The sequence below is a fragment of the Danio aesculapii genome, chromosome 22, assembly GCF_903798145.1.
Source record: "Danio aesculapii chromosome 22, fDanAes4.1, whole genome shotgun sequence".
In the NCBI taxonomy this organism is placed as follows: domain Eukaryota; kingdom Metazoa; phylum Chordata; class Actinopteri; order Cypriniformes; family Danionidae; genus Danio; species Danio aesculapii.
The window spans coordinates 31,262,781-31,283,932 of NC_079456.1; the positions used below are offsets into that span (position 1 = coordinate 31,262,781).

General features: G+C 31.1%; 1 protein-coding gene and 1 long non-coding RNA gene across 2 annotated transcripts in view; one reads left to right on the top strand and one right to left on the bottom strand.

Annotated features, from left to right (window-relative positions):
* The window catches only part of rbm20 (RNA binding motif protein 20), a 152,908-nt gene that overhangs the window by 71,025 nt on the left and 60,731 nt on the right, over positions 1 to 21,152 (top strand). The gene's annotated exons all lie outside the window — the stretch shown is intronic.
* Positions 1,268 to 3,198, bottom strand: LOC130215892 (uncharacterized). The gene is made up of 2 exons (XR_008835750.1): positions 3,080 to 3,198; positions 1,268 to 1,670 (listed from the first exon to the last, which is right to left on the bottom strand). It is a non-coding gene; the product is annotated as an uncharacterized LOC130215892 (long non-coding RNA).

The window sequence follows — 21,152 nt, forward strand, 5'->3', positions numbered from 1 at the left end:
TTATTTATTTATTTATGTTTTGTATGTCTATGTTTTATGTCTTTATGTACATTTGTTGTTATCATTATGTGAGTTTTTTTGTGTGGTACTGTTATGAAATGAGGACTCTTGACTGCAAACCAAATCTACCTTTGGGTATAAATAAAGTAACCTAACCCGCACAAAAATGTGTATTGTTTTAATATTATTTAATATAGTATATGTTTTTTGTTTATATGTAGCCTACTTAATAAACAAGAAATAATAATTGTTCAAGACCTTAAAAAAAAAAATTTTAAGTAGTAATTATTTGTAACATCTACAGTTTTGACTATATACAAAATATAAATTGCGAAAATAAAAAGAACGTAATAGGTGTAGCATATTCTTTCATGTAGTATTTACATATTTAGTCATTTGAAGTGGATCAACAATAAAACTATAATTTGATAAATAAACAATAAATGAGTAAATATTTATAGTATATGTTATCGTAAGTGTATTGTTATTGTTCAATTGTAATTTTAGGAGAACCTTGAAAGCTTTTTTTGATCCAGTGAGTAAATATTGAGTAAATATTGATATTATATGTTATTATAAGCATATTATTATTTTTCAGTTGTAGTTTTAGGACAACTTTGATGCAAGCTTTTGATCCAGGGAGTAAATATTGATACCACATGTTATTATAAGCGTGTTGATGTTGTACAATTGTAGTTTTACGACAACTTTGATGAAAGCTTTTGATCCAGTGAGTAAATATTGATACTATATGTTATTGTAAGCGTGTTGATGTTGTACAATCGTAGTTTTAGGACAACCTTGAAAGCTTTTTTGCACTGTAAAAAGTATGACCTAGATCTAACTTATAAAAAGTGAGGCAAGTGGCTGCATCGGACGTTTTAGATTGATACAACTTCCAGCCTTTTTTAAGTATATTAAACACTAAAACATTGCTTAAAACAAATGCAACAAAATTAAGTTGAGCCAACATATATTTTTTAAAATTACTCAAGTCAGATAAACTTACTTTTTTTGTTAAACCTAACTTATTTATGCATTGCTATATGTTGCTATTACTTATTTTAATTAGGTATTAAGAACTTTATTATCTAAATATAATTAACCATGCATATGTCATTTAAAATGAATTCAATTGACTTCTGGCTGTAACCTCAGAAAATAAATCTTCATTTCTATATTCTACGCACAATATAGTGATTCAAGTAAAAACAGAAAAACAGACTTTATACGGTTAATAACAATTAAATAAGAATGGGAAGATGGATTAAAGACCATAACATTTATTCAATGTCAACCAGTGTCCCTTTTAATAGTGACTACAAAACAGGCCATTAATGTGGCTGCACATACACAATACATAAATAAAAACATTAATAGTGCCAAATCCTACTGAGAAATCATCTAAGACAACTCAGTAAGGAGATCTGCATACTTTGATGAATATATAGGATGCATAAGGTCCAGTCCCACAAAGAGTCTCTGATATATCTCAAATAATGTATACAGTTTTGATGGAAGTCGAGGACATCGTTAAGTCCAAACAGGAGCCATCATGCATTTGACAGGTTTGGTAAACCTCTGACAGTCCTATGATTTTCCAAACTGTGTTGGGCTGATGGCAAATTTTTCCCGTGGGCAGCCGCATGCACCTCTGATTCCACACAACTCTATTGGTGGAGAGAAAAAAGAAACAGGAGTTCAGGTGGTTGGTACTAAATAATATTAAATAGCTGAATACTAAATAGCAAATATCTTAGATAAACTACAAGTGAAGTTACAAAAGTGCAGTGAGGATGATACATGGATGAAACACCTTAGATTATCAGTTAAAATTTACCTTAGTTAAACTTCTGTGTTAAAAAAAGGTTATATAGGTTATTGTGTACTTACATTATTCCAGGTGTTTTTAAGAATCAAATTCTAAAGAAAACAGATTTTATTCAGTGTAACAGTGTATGGTATTTTGGTTGCCTGTCAATCAAGGAATTATTTAAATTTAGGTATTACATTTTCAGTTTATTTTTGCAACTGATAAAGCATAAAAATGTGTATGTAACTTACATATTAAACAGTTTGAAAATGGCGAATATAAAATCTATGATTTAACTGTCATCTTCATTTTGCACCAAACTTTGCATTAGTCATAATACAAAATTAAATAAATACATTGCCATTTTACATATTACATTAAGGTTTACAATACATTTTTGCTGAAGCTACATTTAATTTACTTTTTCTCCAAATTTAATGTTACTGGCAACTGACAGTTCAGTGAATCAGTGTTTTCAGTTAGCTTTAGTGAAAGACAGATAATAAGAAACTGCATTAGGATATTTTTTACTGTTTGTTCATTGCACACATACAAAAAATCTTCAGATATCAAATGCAATTTTATGGAACCCACTATTGTTTGCAATTTTACCCATGTTTTACTTACCTGCAAATAATTATAGCAGTAGTGTACCTAATGTTTTTCTTAACAAAATAAACTAAACCACTTTGGTATCTAAAGACCAAGAAAATGCATTTTAGAATGAGGTGCGTACATTTTAAATGGTTCTGTAAACATAAATGTAATTTAAGTTAAAATAAATTATAAATCTGTCATTTATTCACTTTGCAGTATTAACAAAAAACTTATGGACTAAATCTCTAAAACACAAACCTTAAGCTACTTAATGTTACGCTAAACACAAACTACTGTTCCATACGTTTCTGCATTTAATATGCATCCTTAATGTGCTGATAATTATTTAGGTGAGCTAGCCAGGTTAGCGCTAGCAAACTGCACCCACCCCCCGACCGCCCACCAGAGACCTAGTTAATCCGTTCTGTAACGTTAGTTATACCTACTAAGTGTTTTAAAACTACTTTAACATTTTTTTCTCAGGACTATCACTTTTAATCGTTAGCATGAACTAGCGTTGGTTAGCGTTAGCCAACTTAGCTTTCCATGTGAGAGCAGTCTGTTACCTGACGTTACAGTACAATTTACAAGCTAAAACCTCACCTGCGTAGTAAAGTCGGCAGTTTAGCATGACTTTGCCATTATCATTCGGCTACATTTGCAACTTACCGTGTTAATCAGATCCGCTGCTGCGAGCAGTTAACGTCGACCCTTACAGTTGCTGCGTGTGTCTTCAAAGTGGCGGGCAGTGAAAATGGGGTCACGCAGAATTATTAAAATCACGTTTGATGAACACACCTGCACACATCGACAGCTGCTCAAATAAATTGTCTGCGTCAACTCACTTTTATAACATTTATTCTACACAATAACCACATACAAAAATCTACTCAAATAAAATGCATTAGTTTTATTCAAAATATACTGTTATATAAAAACTGAGCTATTTTAAGTAAAGAAGAAGCAAATTGATATTTTTTGGTATAAAACAAATATAATTAACTAGATTGCAATTATTTAAAGTATATAAAACCAACTTTGTGAGTGTAGCACTTTTTACAGTGTGGTCCAGTAAGTAAATATTGAGTAAATATGGATATTATATGTTATTATAAGCATATTATTATTGTTCAATTGTAGTTTTAGGACAACTTTGATGCAAGCTTTTGATCCAGTGAGTAAATATTGATACTATATGGTATTATACGCGTGTTGTTGTTGTACAATTGTAGTTTTAGGACAACTTTGATGAAAGCTTTTGATCCAGTGAGTAAAAATTGATACTATATGTTATTGTAAGCGTATTGATGTTGTACAATTGTAGTTTTAGGACAACTTTGATGCAAGCTTTTGATCCAGTGAGTAAATATTGATACTATATGGTATTATAAGCGTGTTGTTGTTGTACAATTGTAGTTTTAGGACAACTATGATGAAAGCTTTTGATCCACGTCATGCTATATTTGTTATAGTTTGGTGTGATGTTTGTCTCGCACGTGTTTGCGGCTGGTAACGGTTTTGAGGCTTGTGTTTTGTCCCAGTTTCTGTCAGCGCTCGTGTTCATCATGATAACAGGAGCGACGGTCAGCGCCGCTGCTAATTAAAAAATGAGAAAAGCAGGACTGACGTGACATTCAGGAGCAGGTGGAGGTTTGGCAGAGACTAAAGCTGAAGGCTTTCAATCAAACATTAATACTCCAACATTCTCCTACAAACCTATGCCGGATTTTATATCTGTGCTCCCGTTTCACACGCTTCTCATTTTAACTCAGTTTACGTTCTGCTTGCCTTGAGTGCATTTATGTGCATACCTATGTTTCTGTATTTGTTTGGTTTTTTTGTCTAAAAATTTGCTTAATCTTGTAATGTTTAAATTGAATTAAAGTGAAATAGATTAATAATAAATAAATAATTGTTTTCCCAGAGATGGGTTATGGCTGGAAGGGCATCCGCTGCATAAAAACGTGCTGGATAAGTTGGCGATTCATTCCGCTGTGGCGACCACAGATTAATAAAGGGACTAATCCGAAAAGAAAATAAATGAATAAATAATTGTATTATTAATTGTACATTGCTACTCTAATAATTTTTTTATTTTAAGAGTCAGAACATAAAATATATAATCTATGTTTGAGATGAAACAAATACTGAAGATAATCTTGATGATAAAGTGTTTGCAATATTTTAACATACACAGTAGATAGTAAATAAGTATACAGCTATATTGCAGTTTAGATACTTTATTAGCGTTTTAGCTGCATACACTTAAACTAATCCAACATTATTATTTTAGTTACTTTCTGCAAGCTTTAATGAACGTTTAAATGAACAGTGGGAGATTGTGTGCATAAAAGTTACTAGTAAATTGCACTAGTTAACAAAGTAGTTTCATTAGAAATGTAAATTTGAGATCAATTTAGTACTGTAGATTGTTATTAAAATGAACAATTATGTCGTAAATGTCTTTCTAAGATCTGAATATGTCAAAACATTAGAAGCTAAATCTTCTGAACAGGTTTTTGTGACTGATTAAAGTTTTAGTTTAGACGTGTAGCACATGCATGCAAGATTTACAGAGTAGTTTGTTTACCTAAACAGTTTTATTAGCAAAATCCACTATTAAATGCTAATTTAATCTTTTAATTATGCAAATCTGAGTGAATTAAAGTTAAAATTAGAAGTCAAATATTCTATGCGATAAAAGTTTTATGTATCAAATGTAAAAATTACAGTAGTGTGTATAATAAATCAACACATTAAATTAATGCTTATTTTTTGTCAATAACACTTTCATGCATTTATTAATGCATATAAATGTGTTAACAACATGATTACTTCAGGGTAAAAAAAACACTTCAATGACTTCAATACAAACCTTTTTTATTCTTTCTAATCAAAAACTACAAAATTAAGAGTCAAACTTTAGATACTTTAGATCTAACATTCCTGGTTAAATAAATAAATAAATAAATAAATAAATACAAAATGCAAATTTAACTTCTTTTAAATTAAGCAAATCTGAATAATTAAAAGTTAAAAATAACATTTAAATATTGTATTCGATAAATGTTTTAGTCTATTTAGGAAATAAACAAAATTAATAATGAATTGATAAGGAAATAAATGGTTATTTATATAATGTGTGTGTGTGTGTGTGTGTGTGTGTGTGTGTGTGTGTGTGTGTGTGTGTGTGTGCCTGATAATATATAAACAAAAGTATGTTCTCAATTATACAAAAACATTTAAATTGGCTTTATATATTACTAAAATTGTGTTTAAAATTAATTAACTATACATGAATAATTCGGACACTACACTGCTACACTGAAAATGATGATGTGATAATGTGACTCTTCGCTGCTTTAACCTTTTATTTGTCATCATTGTTAAATTTATTTACTTGTTGTCTCACAATTATGTCCATTTAAGTGTTCTGTCTATTGAGGGTGGGACTGGGGTGGTGGGTGGTTAGAAAAGAATGATTACATGTACACTATTGGTCAAAAGTTTGGGGTCAGTAAGATTTTTAAATGTTTTAAAATAAGCTTATGTTGCTCAGTAAGGCTGCATTTCAAAAATATTGTAAAATTGTGAAATGTTATTGCATTATAAAATAACTTAAAAAGTAGTTAATAATTTAATTTAATCATTTATTCCAGGGATTTCAAAGATGAATTTTCAGCTTCATTACTCCAGTCTTCAGAGTCACTTGATCCTTCAGAAATCACTCTAATATTAATTATTATTATTATTATTAATTTTATTATTATTAATGATAATAGTTATAAAAGCAATAATGATGGGTGTAATAATTTCGTTTGAAACTACATTCAATAAGTAATAAATGCATATTTAGTAAATAAGTATTTAACAATTTAACATTTTATTTTACATTTAATAAATGCCGCCTTGTTGAACAGAATAATTAAAATTGCTTTACAATTTTATAAAAATTATTAAATAAAATTAATAATAATAAAAAAATAACCCCAAACTTTTGACCAGTAGTGTATATTGAAATGATTCTGTAAATTGTTGATGGGAAAAAAATAAATGTATTGATTAAAAAAAATTATTAACTGAATGTGATTACTTAAGGGTAAAGCTACAAAATAACACTCAATAAAATATCAATCTGTTTTCCTTTCTGATCAAATTAAAAAGTAACTAAAATTAAAAGGTGATCTTCATGCTAAATATGATTAAATGATAACCATTATGCTACTTTAAATAAATATAATTAAATAAAACAAAAACAAAACTTTATAGGCGTATTTTAAACTCAGAAATGTAGAGTTAAAAGTTGTTGCTTGTGTGAAGGATTATTATTATACAAATTTTTTTACCTTAAACAAAAAAAATATTTTCAAACTGAATTACAGATGTATTTCAAACTAAAATAAACTAAAAGTAAAACTAAACTAAAAACAGTTAAAAGCTGTCGCATATTACATTAAGCTATAAATATTTCTTTTACTGTAAATAAAAACGTCAAATAAAAATATAAATCAAGCTTCACAGACTAAACTAAAAGAAATAAAAAAAGTTTAAAAAGTCACAAATTTCCTAAATTAACGCCCCCCCCACCCCCACCCCCCTGCAAATTCGAACAAAATAAATGAAACCCACAAAACATCTGCTAAATGAATATGTGCTGGACGATAAGGCACGCGTCCCATCTGGGAATGGCTTTATTCATAAGGTGTAGTTCGCAATAACGTCGCCCTCCCCGTTTCCCCTTCACACACTTTCAGAAGCACATGTGACACTTCATCACTCGGGACGCTGCTCAGAGCCAAATTCAGCCCCGGCAGAGGAGCAAATACACACACACACACACACACAAATTCATGATAGAGAGAAACGCTGGTGAGTTTTAACAGAGAGAGTGAAGTGAGGGGATTCCGCAAGGTAAAGCTTTGACTTGATGTTCTGCCGGAGAATGTAAAGCTGGTTGCCAGATTGGTTGATGTTATGTCGTTTTTAAATGTGTTGGCTGCTCAGAGCTTTACTCATTGTTTGTGCGGTTGTACTGTAATGCTTGACAAAGTGTGAGAAGGAGAAGTTTACTGTATTTATATATGAGTTATGATGACGTTACGAATTTGATGTATGTGCAATTACGAGTTTGGGTGTGCAATTTTTACGATGTTACATTACGTTTTGACTGATGTTATTTTAAAGAAGCTTTCAAGGTTGTTTTGTTTTTTTTAATATGCCTTTTTTCATATACTTTGTTTGTAAATTAAGGGATTAAGGCATTTAAATGAACATTTTTACAAATTTAAAACAATGTAAATTTTATAAGGTATTTAAATTAAGTGAAGCAATAATTTAACCATTATTTATTGCATTTTTAATGTAAGACTGCAGGTTAATAGGATGTAATAATAATTTATAGTTATCACTATGTTCATTAATCGCATTAAGATTTGCATTCTTACAACAAGTTAATTTTTATCACTCTGTATAGTACATTTGCACTAATTTCTTCACTTTTTTGTGGAATATAATGTATAAAATCAAGCAAATAATGTATCATTAAATCTTTTTAAAAGTCTTCGGAATGTATATATGAATAAATCTAAAGTTTGATGTACATATGTGCTGCTAGAGTAGAGATTTATGGCTGAAATCAGAAACAAAACGCGACAAAAGAGACTGGAAAAACCCACAAAAGCTACTTTTTTTAAGTCTGTTTTTTTTTTTTTTTTGTCTGTTTCTCACCTTAAAATGTTGTTGTGGTTGAACGGAAATTGAATGAAGCAATAATTAGATGTTTAACATGGAACAATTTTGAAGATTTTGCATTTGGATGTTTTTTTATTAAAGGTAGTCTCGAAATTAACAGAAGCCGTATCTGATATCAAGCAGATTTTATCTATAGTTTTTGCAATTGGTTGTTTTTTTCTAATATCTAAATTAACTAACTAACATCAAGCAAAAACAAGATTGAAGTTATTTTCCAAACAGAAATCTTTTTTTAACAAACATATACAATAGTAATATAATGCTATTACAAACATCCAATAAAAAAGATGTAGAAACAGCCTAAACCTTGTAATTAAATGTATTAAATCAAATGTTTTTTTTTTATACTCAAAAACATCATCTTGTAAAACATAATTCATAATCTATATTCAATTTACAACTTTGAAAAATCATTAATAAAGTAATCAATAAAGTTAACAATTGTATAAAGAAATGTATATAATAATAATAAGGATAACTAATACCTGAAAACGTTATATTAGATTTATCAAGAAGTTGCATTTGATATCTGTAATAACAAATAATGATGTGTAAATAGTCTTTCAAATAAACATAAATGAACAATGTGTTTTCTGAGAAAAGGAGAGTTTGTAGTATAATGTATCACGCTAGTTTATTAAGCACTAACATTTAAAGCTGGTGTGAAAAATAATCTTGTGCATAGAGTACATTTCAGACAGCAGACGCCCCTGTAATTGAATATGGAAATATATTCACACCATTACACGTTTGTAAGGGTTTTTCAGGACAGACACACTCACTACATAAGATTTCCAGATAATCGTTTATCAGTTATTCAAGTTCAGTTTTTCTTCATTTTCGTCACCATTTTTAACACGTGCCAAGATGCTTTTCTTGTGACATTTTGAACTTTTTGTTTCTTTTTTTGTTACTTTATGTGTCTATTTTTTAATTTACTTTTTTCTATTTACTTTTTGTGTCTTTTTTTTTGCAAAAACATAGACACTGTCACTTATTGTAAAGTAGACTGAAAGTAGATTTCTTTTCAGTTGTTTCAACATTGCGTAAATGCAGAAAAAATCGTTAAATATACTACACAACAATCAGTGTAAAACTGATGTTGTAATAAAAAAAATAAACATTTTGATTTATTAACTACATAAAGCAGTCCATAATATATTCAGGTATATTAATGCAGCAGATTCTTAAATATTAATGTTAAAGTAAATACAGCAAAGAGAATATATCATACAAAATATGTTTTTTTGTTTGCTTATAAAATATCTCATAATATGTGATTTATGACAATTCTGTAATATTATTTTGAGTTTTGTTTTTTGAAGTATGCTGTTGTAGTCTGGAGTCAGCACCTAAGTTTTTCACTCATCATAGAACGCTGCTGACGATATGACAATAAAAGGGATTTGATTTGATTAAATAAATAGTTTTTAGGCATGGGAAATTCAGAACTAGAATTTAATGTACTGCCATTAAAAACATTTATTGATGTTTAAACAAAATTTGGTGACCTTCATTGAGGTTTAGATGATGTGAGTTTTTAAAATTTGTTTAGGTTTTAGTTTTAGTAATTTTAGATTATTTGTTAATAAACTAATAAATATTACTGTAAAATGTGCCAGAATCTGTAGACCCTTGACAGAATGTTACAAAAGTCACACCTAAAAATAGAAAAAAGGGTCACACTTTATTTTGATGGTACGTTGAATTTAAGTTACATTGCATCTACATGCTGACTAATTCTCATTCGATTATAAGTAGACTGTTAGGTTGGGGTTAGGGTTAGTGTAAGTTGACATGTACTTGCAAAGTTTCTTATAGCAGTTAAATGTTTGTTGAAGGAGCAGTATCAACAGATATTAAGCAGACAGTCTACTAATACTCAAATGGACCATCAAAATAAAGTCTTACTGAAAAAAAAGCATAACACAAAATATGCTATTTTCAAGCTGTACGAATATACATGTATTTAAGATTAAATGTGCTTTTTCTTTAAAAAATAAAATATCTTTTGAATAGTAAGTAGGGTCTGTGTGCACACATACAGTTGAAGTCTTAATTATTAGCCCCTCTGTTTATTCAATAGAGAGAAGATATTTTTCAACACATTTCTAATCATAATAGTTGTTATAACTCATTTCTAATAACTGATTTATTTTATCTTTGCCATGATGACAGCACACAATATTTGACTAGATATTTTCAATACACTTCTATGCAGCTTAAAGTGACATTTAAAGGCTAAACTAGGTTAATTAGGTTAACTAGGCAGGTTAGGGTAATTAGGTAAGTTATTGTATAACGATGGTTTGTTCTGTAGACTAATGGAAAAAAAAATAGCTTAAAGGGGCTAATAATTTTGACCTTAAAATGGTTTTTAAAAAATTTAAAAACTGCTTTTATTGTAGCCGAAATAAAACAAATAAGACTTCCTCCAGAAGAAAAAATACTATCAGACATACTGTGAAAAATCAAGGGGGGGGGGGGGGGGGGGGGGGGGCTAATAATTCTGACTTCAACTGTATATACATTCATAAATAATATATTATGAATTATATAAAAAAAAATTCTCTCTAGATTTGTCATTTTAAAAGTACAGGTTTGAGTAAAATGTTTTAATGTTATGATTGGTATTATTATTCTACAAACGTCTGATAACATGGGTGGCATGGTTGCTCAGTGGTTAGCACTGTCGCCTCACAGCAAGAAGGTCGCTAGTTCTGACCCCGTCTGGGTCAGTTGGCATTTCTGTGTGGAGTTTGCATGTTTTTCCCGTGTTGGCTCAGGTTTCCTCCAGGTGCTCCGGTTTCCCCCACGTGCGCTATAGGTGAATTGAGTACAGTAAATTGGCTGTAGTGTATCTATGTGAATGGAAGAGTGTATGGGTGTTTTCCAGTACTGGGTTGCAGCTGGAAGGGCATCTGCTGTGTAAACCATTTGCCGGAATAATTTGATGAATAAAGGGACTAAGCCGAAGGAAAATGAATGTCTGATAACATTGATGGCTTTGCGAATGTGCTCAGCTCATCTTTGTGCAAGACGCGCTATTATGTTCTGACAGTGAATGTGCGGTGGGAGAGGATGCTAGCGCAACCTGACTGCCGCTTTTTCGCCAGGTCATGCTGATTTTGCAGTACATGTAAACCAGGCGCTGATCTTTTTTATGATTTTGTGACTCTGATACATGCTGCACCCCAAACTTTGATCGGGAGTTGGATGATAATTTTGTAAACTTTTTTATTCTATCCTATAGTTCATATTTTGATTGTTTTGTTGCATCTTTTTTATTGTTGTGCTGTTTCTGCTGTTGCTGGTATTTTGCCTCGTAGCACTTTGAGTCTAAAAAAGTGCGTTATAAATCAAATTTATTATTATTATTATTATTATTATTATTATTATTATTATTATTATTTCTTTAAAATTTTAAATAAAAACAGGACATTAGTCAACAATTTGTCAAAACAACCAATGTTTCAATTTGTTTTGACTGATAATCAAGGTTATTCCACCTAATGTTGATTTCTTAACTCTTCTGAAGTTAAAACACATCTGAAAACATTTAATTTCTTCAATCAGAAATAAAAAGTTCAAATTTGGAACAAGCATCATCAGAAGTTTACAGAATAGCACCAAAAAATTAACAAAACATAACTTTAAATTGTAGACTCCAGGCAGTAGCCTATTCAATTTTTCAATTTCCATATGTTTTCACAAGTCTTTCCTCCTTTTATTGGATTTTTCATCTAAACATTGATAAAACTATTTCAGATGTTTTTTTTCTGTAATTTTGTATATATTTTCACTGTTGAAGAAACTTACTTTTAAAAGTAACAAATTACCATCATGTGTTACTTCTTTTAAAAGTAACCAAATTTGATAGTTACTTTTAAAGGAAAGTAATGCATTGCGTTATGTTTGCATTTTATCATAAGCTGTTCTTGCTTAATTTTAATAATATAAAAAAGTACATGCTATATTTTTATTTATATTTAAGGACAATAGAGATTAGGGCTGCACGATATTGGAAAAATCTAACATTGCAATATTTTTTAATTCTGCGATGTATATTGTGAAATGAATACCATTTCACTAGAGCTGAATAACTGTTTGGAAAGAGATTTATAATTTTAGACAACTTTTTTAAGATTAAGAATTACGTAAGAACGTGTAAATGTGCTCAAATTTCCTACAAAAAATATTTATTTAAGAAATAATCCATTTTAAATTTGTTATATTACATTAAAAATTTTGTTACATCAAAAATACAGACCAAACTGTACACTGTAAAACGCAACAGCCAACTTTATCAAATGAAATGAGTGTAGTTAATTTAAAATTGACTGAAAGTTAATTCTACTCATTTGAAAAGAGTTTTGAACTCATTGCTGAAGTTAATGAGTTTTAATATATATTTTTGACTTACCTCTTAAGATCAAATCTTTCTTAAAGTTTTCAGAATATAGATATGAATAAATCTAAAGTTTGATGTACATATGTGCTGTTAAAGTAGAGATTTATGGCTGAAAAATGCCACTTTTTTCTTTTCTTTTTTTTTTGTCTGCTTCTCACCCTAAAATGTTGTTGTGGTTGCACAGAAACTGAGTGAAGCGATAATTAGATGCAGAATTTTCATTTGGATGTGTCTTTTATTTAAGGTAGCCTCGAAATGAACAGAAGCCGTATCTGATATTGAGCAGATTTTATCTATAGTTTTTTAAATTGGTTGTTGTTTACGATGTATATGAGGTAATATCTAAATTCACTGATTAACATCAAGCAAAAACAAGCTTGAAGTTATTTTCCAGACAGAAATATCTGCATACAGACAGTCACTCTAAAACCCGCTGTCCTCCATCTGTGCTCCTCTTAACAGAGCAGTTGCTCTTAGGACAAGGTTTTTGTGGAGGTGTCATGACCTCCGTCCTCTTCCCGGTTTATCTCGGGATTATCTGTGGACACACTAAGAGTCCTGGAGCTTCTGATCGTTGCAAAGACATTGCATAAACACACTGCTGTATAATTATACTCCGCACGTTTTCAGTGTCCGGGACGGGCTTGTATTAATTGGCGAGGGGTATTTGAGTGTCGGGCAGCTGTGAGGGTCTGGCTGGTTTTGGATGGTAGTTGATCGTGCTATGTTCAGCGTCACTGGTGTATTTTGGGATTTTAAGTCATGATGGATGGACGACAGTCCCGGATGATTGAAAAGATCTTTTTGGTACACACACACGTCGAAATAAAGGTACAAAATGTGTCTCGTTTAATGTTTGGCTAAGGACTAATGTTTGTAGCTAATCAGTCCATTTTGATACGTGGTGGGTACATACTGGGTTTCTGGGCCACAACCCAGCTCTCGGAAACACCCATACACTCTCACATTCACTACGGCCAATTTATTTCATTCAATTCACTTATAGTGCATGTCTTTAGACTGTGGGGGAAACCGGAGCACCCAGAGGAAACCCACACGATCACGCAAACTCCATACTGAAATGTCAACTGACCCAGCCGGGACTTGAACCAGTGACCTTCTTGCTGTGAGGCAACAGTGCTACCCACTGAGCCACTGTGCCTCAGTAATTAAGTTGTCCTAATAAATACCGCACAAAATAATTGTGTTGATTCAACTCTTTTTAAATAAGTAGTTTGAACAAGCTGCAAAAGTAGTTTTTGTAGTGTAGATATTATCACTGTTGGGAAAAGTAGAAGTAACGCATGATAGTAATAAAAAAGATTTTTTTCTTTTAAAAAAAGTAACAAAATTTGATAATTGCTCTTTGTGATTATTGATTTATTGCAGAACAAAGCCAGCATACATATCTAGCAACAATACAAGACAGGGTTTGCATTAAATGAATATACATTTATCCTTTATACCTTTATACACCTCTAATTTAATCATATTTATCTTTCAGTATGCTTTAATTTATCTAGTTATTACATAAGAAATTTTCTCAATGAAATCAGACCATGCTTTGATTGTTTGGCGTTTAGCTCTGTTAATTCTTGCTGTAGAACGTTCTAACAGTGCAATATTTTTTAGTTCAATAAGCCACATTTTGTCCCCTGCATGCGGGTTCATGTCATATTTTAAATATAACCTTCTTGGCTGCAGTTAGTGAGCTATGAAAGAGCCTACGTGTTGTGAAAGTGTTTAAGTTTAGATCTTAATCATCATTCAGTAAACAGATATTGGGGTATTTAGGAATAAACATATCACAAAATTCTGAGATAGTTTGAAAGACCTTATCCCAAATTGTACTGATAAATGGACATTCAAAAAACATTTGCAAATATGTCCTCACAGAGTTTGAATTACACAATGTACAAAAAGAGGTAGGTAACCGCTTCATTCGGTGTATCACATACGGAGTTGCATAAGCCTTGTGGATCAGTTTGTAGTGAATAAGTTGATGGGCAGGATTCTTAGACATCACCTGGATACTTTATACTTAGTTACTTTTAAAGAAAAGTAATGCATTGCGTTTTATCATCTGGGCTTGCTTGATTGTAATAATACAAAAACATTTTATATTTTTATTTATATTTAGGAACAATAGAGGTCATGTTGCGATTAGAAAGTTTTAAATGCAACTCAAAAAAGATAAAGTGATGTAGATAAAAGGTCGGTGTCTTTGATGTGTTTTGGTTATTAGAGGCTTCTGAATATTACTTTTTTAAATAGCAAAAAAAAAAGCTGGTCTGAAAACAAATTGGGAGAAAACAACTTTTTTTAAGATTAAGAAGTGTGTAAGAAAATGTAAATCCATGTTAAAATAGTTATATTACATCAAACATTGTTACATCAAAAATACAGTACAAATTGTACAGTGTAAAACCCAACAGTCAACTTTATCAAATGAAATGAGTGTAGTTAACTCAAAATTGACTGAAAGTTAATTCTACTAATTCAAAAAGAGTTTTGAACTCATTGTTGAAGGTACACTGAAAAAAATCATTCAAAGATGATTCCTTGGATTTACTCAATTTTTTTACATTAAGTGGTTGTAAACTATTTAATTGGGCTAAATTTAAACAAACAAATTAAGTTGAACATTATTACATTTAATTTGTTTGTTTAAATTCAACACAAATAAATTGTTTGCAACAATTTTGCATGCAACACTTTTTTCAGTGGAGTTAATTCAATACCTCATTACTTCATCTTAAATGGAGTAAGTTCACAGTACTCATAGAGATTAGTTTTTTTAACTCAAATGGTTTGTAGCAAATGGTTCAAGTTGCCTTAACTTATTGGGTTTTACAGTACTCATTTGGTTTGAGTTCTCTTCATTTATCAGGTTTTTCTGTGCTCAAATTGCTTCGTCTATTCAAATAGATTACATTCACAGTACTCATTAGGATTCGTTTTTGAACTTGGTTTGTTGCAATCGGTTTCTTCAAGCGGTTTGAGTTACCTTAACTTTTTGGGTTTTACAGTGTACAATTATGAAATGTTATTGCACTATAAAATAACTGTTCAAGAGTAGTTTATAATTTAATTCAAGTTTTTTTATCCAGTGATTTTACAGATGAATTTTTAGCTTCAGTACTCCAGTCTTCAGAGTCACATGATCCTTAAGAAATCACTCTAATATTTATTATTATTATTATTATTATTATTCTTATTCTTATTCTTCTTCTTCTTATTATTATTATTATTATTATTATTATTATTATTGGTAATAGTAATAAAAGCAATAATCACTGGAGTAATCATTTTATTCGAAACTATGTACAATAAGACAGCAATTATTTATTTATTTTTATAAATTTTTAACAATTTAACTTTTTTTTTTACATTTAATAAATGTTGCCTTGATGAACAGAAAAATTTTCTTTAAAAAAAACAACCTTGGAAAAACTACTGACCCAAAACTTTTGACCGGTAGTTGTTAAAAATATATAATTTATAATTAGTTTTGAATTAACTATATAATTATAATAGTCAATTTTTTTTGTGAAAGTATAATGTTAAAATACAGCTGAAGTAATGATCAATTGTCATTCAGAGTAACGGTTATATTTATCTGTAAAACAAAAATAACAATCTGACATGTGCCAATTAAAATATTTACTAGATTCTAGTAACTAGAAAGATCTTTCATTGAATCTTTAATGAATCCTCTAAATATAGTTAGTAGGTTTACAAACTATTGTCATTTTAGTGACTGGCACTGGTAGAGTCTTTCTTATGTAAATCACTAAAAATATATGATAGCTTGTCAATATTTGTTGCTCAATAAATAAATAAATAAATAAATAAATAAATAACTGTGCATTCATTTGATGCTTGACAATCCCCCTTTCACTAATTGTTGAACAATTCAAAGACTTTTCTTAATCTTTAAGGGGTAGTTCACACAAAATGTTCAAATTGCTGTCTTTACTCACCTTTAGGCCACATTGAAAAAAATGATTCAAAGATGGTTCCTTGGATTTACTTAAGTTTTTAAGTTAAGTGGTTGTAAACACTTTATTTGGGCTGAATTTAAACAAACAAATTACATTTAAATTGTTTGCAACAATTTTGCAGACATAATTTAGCTAAAACTGTGGTGTTTGCATTCAAAATGCAAATCAACATGCTCCGTCACACACACACACACACACACACACGCACACGCACACACACACACACACACACACACACACACACACACACACACACACACACACACACACGCGCACACACACACACAAACACACACACACACAAAAGCATTATTTTTGCTGCTTGTTCAAACTACTTTTGGGGGGAAACCTAATTGGTTTATGTTCAATCTACTTATATTAGTTATGTTCACTTAATGGATTTGTGTTGGGACAGCATGAATGTATTATGTGCCATCCTGCATTTTTTTACAGTGCGCGCACACACACACACACACACACACACACACACACACACACACACACACACACACACATACACTCAAAATATGTATTGCTGCTTGTTCAAACCTATTTAAAATGAGCTAAAATACAATTCTTGTGGTTATTTTGGGGACAACTTAATTGTTTTATGTTCAATCAACTTACAATCGTACAAAACATGAAGTTAACTTAATTGATTTGCATTAAAATGAACGGAACCCTACATTTTTTACAGTGTAAGTAAAACAAAATGGCTCCTAATGAAACATTGAGGTCTTTTGAGATAAAGAAAATCTCTCTGTGCAAGAAGCTGTACATTATTTACAGCGTTTTAAACTGAAATCAGCAAACTCTCCTCAACATGTTAGCGACGAGTGTCCAGTCACATCTAAACTCTCCTCTCAAATCGCTATGCTTTTAGCAAATCTGCTCTTGGTATTAAATTCTACTTACATGCTGCTAATGTTACAATGTTTTCGAAAGACAGCCCATCAAAGTGTGTTTATGTGCACTAGCTCGCTAACCATAAAGCATTATGTTTTCAGTCCGTTTCTTGGTGCACTAAAGTTGACCAGCTGTTGGGTGTCAAAGGCCAGTTGTACCATAAAATCTAATTTATGTATGTTATGTCTTAGCTCAAGATTTCCATTACATTTTCGCATGCCGTTTCACATGCCAGGTTACAACGTACAGGCAGATGTCTAGTAAAGTGGAAACACAAACCCATGTTTAAGTACCAGTTTACTGTACTTATGCTGCTGCTGCTTATAATAATCTAGTAAATTATTTTTTTATATAGCACATTTCATACACAATGGTAATTCAAAGTGCTTTACAAAACAGGAATAAAAGAGACAAGAAAATAAAACTAAATTAAAATCAGAATAAAATGTGTTAAAACAGGTTATAAAAGAATGAAAAAGAAAAGAAACACACAATAGTGAGATCTGTTGGACATATCACAGTGCTCATTCAATAAAGGCACAGCTGAACAGATGTGTTTTCAGTATTGATTTAAATGTGCCTAATGTTGGTGCTCATCTGATCATTTCTGGAAGCTGATTCCAGCAGCGGAGGGCCAACGTAGCTGAAAGCAGATTCAGCCTGCTTTGACTGAACTCTTGGAATTTCTAGTTTAGTTTATATGATCCTAAATATTACAGTCTATTAGGTTTGTATTCAGTGAGCATATCTGTAATGTATTGAGCTCCTAGGCCATTAAGTGATTTATAGACAGTGTTGGGAGTAATGCGTTACAAAAGTAATGTATTACAGTAATGTATTACATTTTCCAGTAACGCAGTAGTGTAAGGCATTACTTATACATTTTCAGTAATATTTTACTCGGTACATGTTCAGTAACGCGTGCGTTACAACAAACTTTTCGCCCGCAAGACATTACCAAATAAAAAATACCGCAAGTAAGTTCTATTTTCTGTTCGTGGTTAGTGAATATATGCGCGTGTTGTCATTAATCTCCCTCTGGCTATTGGAACTTTTTTTACTTTGAACGCGGAATGATTTCAGTCTCTGAGCTCGAGGTCCGAGGCTATTGGCTCAGCCCGGTTCACAGTAAGGTCAAGCCCTGACGTGCAGCGGAAGAGCGGCAAAATAGATGAGCACAAGACAGTACATTCACGAGATGGACGTATGTGCATATGGCGTTATTTCACTGACAACAGTCGTAAGCGCAGTTTTACAAGAGCGCATTTATGTAATTCTCTGTTCGTGGACAACTCGACCGCAATTTTTTTTTTTCGCAGTCGCATGCACTCAAAACACGGCTGCTCACGTGCGAATGATCTGCTCTGGCTCCGTCAGATGATGCAGACTCACATTTTGTGCCTCATGTTTCCTCTTCTTTTCGTGCTTTTGCTCTCCAGAGATCCTCCTGTTCAATTGGTTATCCCAAGAATGTTGATATGGTTTATATATTGCTACAGTATTTATTAGCAATACACGAAACACTAAAAGGTTATGATAAATTCTATAATAAATACTTGTGTTTTTGAGTGTTAGATATACTGCCTATGTTTTAGGCTAGTATTAGTTACAATTTGTTAATGAATGCTTCTTTTCTCTGTGTCTTAAGTGTTTGAAATTGGAAATATTTCATCATATAACAAACAACAAAAAAGGTTATATTGGATTAGATTAAAAATGTTATATGTAAGTCTATTTTAGTATTTTGGTTATTGTTAATAAATAGTGTACAAATATAAATTATATCAAAAAGCATGAAAGGAAAAGGGAACACAAGACACAAATTGTGAGTCTGCATATAATCTCACTGAGCGAGTAGTGTACTGTGAGCGCACAAGAAATTTTGTGCGTGAGCAGTGCATATTTTAAGGGAGCATGAGAAAATTTACACGCGAGCAGCGTGAAATCGGTGCACGAGCATTATATTGAGAAAGCTATGTTCATCATGCTCACTTTGTGCATGACAGTTTTGTGTTGTGAACCTGAATTTAAAGTGAATAGAATAATGGCAAGATTAAGAAAAAAATGCATCTCGTCATGGCATTGGAGTTTACATATAGGCCTGTTGTGTCTAATATGAAAATAGCCAAGCTATTCACAGATATTGCCAGATAATCACTTTACCTTTACCATACTTTCAACAGACTTTGATCATTTGTGATTCTGGCTCTTATCCTTTCTTGTATTGTCTTGAGCCTTCACGTTGCCAAATATATACTATATTGTTAGTACCCTGGATAGGTCACCGTCATTCTGCTACATCATATCGCTTTCTACTGGATGTAAAATGCTCTGCAGTACATTTAGTCATTTTAGAATGTTAAGTTCTAATTCTGTAGTTATTTTGGTGAAAGTAACTAAAAAGTAATATAAGAGTAATGTAACATATTACAATTTTGAGACAGTAATATTGTAAGGTAAGGGATTACTTTTAAATCACAGTAATAAGTAATCTGTAATGTATTACAGTTTGGAAGTAACTTGCACAACACTGTTTATAGACAAGTAATAATACTTAATAATAATAATAATAAAATCTATTCTGAATGTAACTGGGAGCCAGTGTAAAGACCTGAGGACAGGTGTGATGTGCTCTGATATTCTGGTTCTGGTCAGAATCCTGGCCGCAGTGTTCTGGATGAACTGCAACTGTATGACTGTCTTTTTGGGAAGGCCAGGGAGGAGGCCGTTACAGTAATCCACCTTGCTGCTGATAAAAGCATGAACACGTTTCTCTAAGTCCTCACTGGAAACAAAGCATCTGATTCTTGCAATGTTTAAATTAAATTAAATGAAGCTAAAAATCAGGGTTATTGCTAAACAAAGAAAGATCCTCTCAAGAAAACATTCGGAAACTTGCTAATGTGCTAACATCAAACCATTTTTTCAATACTTGTATTTAACGGGGCTCTAGAAAATCAATTTAATTTACTTTTTTTAATGTTCACAATGACATAAAATGCTCTTTCAAGGCTATATAGCCTTAATATAAACATATTATTGAAAATCTTTTTTTTTTTTGTGGTCTGAAAGACAAGTTAACATGGTAACAAAATTTCATTGTCAGAAGTGCTATCTTAGTTTATCTGTGATCAAATTGTCAGTTAATACAACACTAATGAAGTTTTATGTATGATTTCTTATTTTCCATAAGATATAAGATGCCTTTTGAGATATAAGAAGCCCTTTGTTGGACATTAGCATGCTAACAACAGTACCTTTTTAAACAGTTGTCACTATGTTTGTTTGTTATCTGAGTATTAATAATTATCAAATATAAATATGAAGTTTTATTCATACTTGTGACTTGATTATTAATAATAATAAATAAAACCTGTGATAATTTATAGCTTTTTTATTGTTTACAAAGATAGCTATGTCGTGCCTCACAAAGCTAATGTCTAATTACCTTGCTAATGGCAAAACTTTATTAAAACTACAACTTTAGTTCATGTGTGGGCTGAGAAACAATAATAAACAAACTAATATACAGTATGTATACTTTATGAAGTGTTCCTAATGTCCACTTAGATGTAAGGTAACTTTCAGGGCTGAAGAAGCCTCTGGCTACATGCTGATTTGCTAATAACAATCAATTATTGACATTGTTATTCTTTTTTGAGAAATATTA